This window comes from Phalaenopsis equestris, unplaced genomic scaffold (genome assembly GCF_001263595.1).
Source record: "Phalaenopsis equestris unplaced genomic scaffold, ASM126359v1 Scaffold214030, whole genome shotgun sequence".
Taxonomy (NCBI): Eukaryota; Viridiplantae; Streptophyta; class Magnoliopsida; order Asparagales; family Orchidaceae; genus Phalaenopsis; species Phalaenopsis equestris.
In genome coordinates this window covers 3,322-6,557 of record NW_018232834.1, presented here as the reverse complement: position 1 = coordinate 6,557, position 3,236 = coordinate 3,322, and positions in this window count along the sequence as shown.

Here is a 3,236-nt window from a genome sequence, read left to right as displayed (position 1 = left end):
ACTCTCATTATTAAATTTTGCTTATCATCAACCCATGGATGAAGAAATGGAAGAAAATGATGATGTAAGTTGGGGTAGTTGTTTAGGTGTCGAACTCTGTTATGTAGGTATCTTAGAGTTTCTTATTTGTATAGATTGATACTGTGATCGTGTAGTGAACTATGCCTGTATCTTTGTTTTTATGAAATTAATGTTAATTTTGTTTGTGTTAAACACACTTATCTTTATATTCATGCCTTATTTATTATATAGTAATTCCCTCTATTACATTGCGATCCTAAAAATTATACATGTCTATTTTTATATTTAGTATTTGCACTATTTGTATACTTTCTTTTAGCTTAATTGCAAGCATGTTTAGACTAGATTTACTTTCTCCTGCAGTCAATTAATCCTGCTTATGAATTTATAAATTTTAATTTTTCTCCCTATCATATTTATCTATGCTGATTGAAAAATATTTAAAAATTCAAGTTTGTGGGAGGAAAAAAAATAAAATTTAAAGTTAAACTTTACATGTCTGAAAGAAACTACAATTAAATTTTTTTTAAAAAATAATTTTTGTTATGTGGAGTTATCTTAAGATTACAAAAAATTTAATTATAGAAATGCAATAGAAAAACTTAGTAATGACTTTAGTAAAAGGGATAAAACTAAAGTTAAGATATTTAGTAGAAAATAGTAGGGAAATGATTTTACTATTTATAGTAGAAAAAATTGAATTTTAAAAAAATTAAGGATTTTTAGAATAATAATTCTTAAAGAATTTATACTCTATTAAAATTTTTTTTGTAATACTATATTTTAAGTTAAAGATAAAAAATAAGCTTTTAAATTTAGAAAATGGATAATAAAATTTAAAATTATTAAAGACATATCCAGATATAGTAATCCTCATATAAAAGAGTAAGAATTAAAAAGATCCTGAAAGAAAAGAAAATGAAAAGTAAAAAGAAAATATATAGAGAGAAGCTTGAGGATTATGACCTGATTTCACTTGAATTTTTCTAAGGAAGAAACTTAAGATCAATCCTAAGCTCAATTTCAGAAAGTATTAGTAAAATTATTTATTTTAGAAGTCATAAATTCTGAAATTAATATTTTTCTAAGAATCCAAATTTTGGAAAATTTTTAATTATTTATGAATAAAATAGTAAAACTGGAATCCTAAGTTCAATACTAAATATTGTGATACCTTAGATATCATCTAATTTACTAGAAATTCTTCTAAATTTGACTATAACATTTTTAGAGCAAAATTTTATTTTTTTGCTTAAAGAGAACCACTAACAAAAATCAATATACTTTTAAAAGTTGTATTGTTACTTGAGAACAAATAACGCTTAAGTTTGGAGGAATTGATAAGCCTTAAAATGAGATGCTGTTATACATACATTTTATACTCATTTTTAAGGATATTATATTTTAGCAAAAGGTATTTTGCGTGTTTTGGTTTCACGTACAAGAAATAGAGTTTTGATGAAAAAGGAGCAAAAACGGAGCAAAAAGGAGTCTAATGAAGCAAAATGAGAAAGGCGCCAAGTAGTTACCCGAAGGTTGACGCCTAGGTGCCAAAATTGGTTGTGGCCTTTTTGCAATAAATTTCGATGAATACTGAAGAGGTGCTTGAAGTGACTCTTAGTTACTTGTAAAAATTTATTTAATGTGACCATTGACTAGTTGAAAAAGGAGAGTTTGGGGCGTGCCACTTAAAAGAGGTGTGTGTGTGTGTGTGGTGTGTGTGTGTGTGGAAGTTGCAGACTTTTGGGACTTTAGAAGAAGTGTAGAGGATTGCTATTTGCGGGCAAGGAGAGCATAAATCTTCAGTAAAGATAATTCAATTCTTTTTGGTATTTGCTTTGAATTATTGCAGTATAGTTGTGTGTTTTTAATGTCATTTGCAATGAAGAATCCATGTGTTTTCTCCATGCTTAGTGAGTAGTTTTCCTTACTCTTTGTCCTTGTGATGAGAATTAATTTGTGTAGAATTAGAATTGTTTGAAGATTTTTTTATTTCAAAATTGTATTACTACTTCACTTGAACTTCATTTACATTACAATTTAGGTCTGTTGTAATGTTAAAATTTGTTGTAATTACAATACGATCTGGAAAGGCAGTGTAATTCTTAACTAAGTGAAACCACACTAACCCTTAAGATGGAGGGGAGCCAAGTTCAAAGGGGAGTGAAAATAGATAGGGTGATAAGTTTTGATGGTGTAGAATTGGTAACTCTAGAGTGACAGGCTAAAAACTTAACCAATTTGATCTTTAGTTTAGAACTTAAAGCCTGGTTAGTCTTATAGAGAAGACAAAGTGAATAATATAGAAGTGAGAGGCTAGAATCTACTCAGCAAAATCATATCAATTAAAAACTTAGTTTTAGATTAGTTAATGTTCTTTATCGTTCGAAAGATGGTAAAGAATAAGTATGCTCTTATTTGTCACAAAACTACATTTAAACAATTAAACATTTGATTTATACACTAATTATGTTCTCATCGCAAGGGAAAGGAGATTTTGATTATAGAAGAATTTTCCAAAATTTAACCAATCTCCTTAGATTAAGTTTTTATTTAATTTTATTAACTTTAATTTTATAGTAAATTAGTAAATTTAGGAAAACTGAACTATTTCAAGATTTCGATCTAAGACATAATAGTAGTTGACTAGATTTAGCCTAAGGGATTTCTTACCTTGCTTTCCCGTGGAATCGATACTGAGGGTTTTTAAATAAAACCCTATATTACTTGAAACGATATGTGCACTTGCGTTGAACCCCTAGTGTGTGAAATATAAATTAATTCTAAATTCTTTAACATATTCATTTTTGTGCTCTAGTCGCCTAAAACAATCGGGTTAAGTTTTTTGTCAGAAAACTAAATAACTGCGTAGTTGCGGGTCGGGTCAGACACATAGGGCAGAACTCGTGCGAAAGAACGCGGTCTAGAGGGGAAGCGAGGTAGTAGACGTGCGAAGAAACGCGAGCTGTAGGGTCGAGTCCGTGACCGCGTTTATAAGAAATATTGATTTGATTATTACAATAAGCAGCAGCGATGCATCAAGGTGTTTTCAAAATGCACCGTGCCAACTAAGTTACCCCCAATGGACCGTAAAACTTTTTCAATCGTTCCACAGTAGAGATATTTATTTTAAGGAATTCGAACTTCAAAATAATGATTATAGCAATTAGAATATCAGTATATCAATAAAACAAATTGATTATTGCTCAACTATG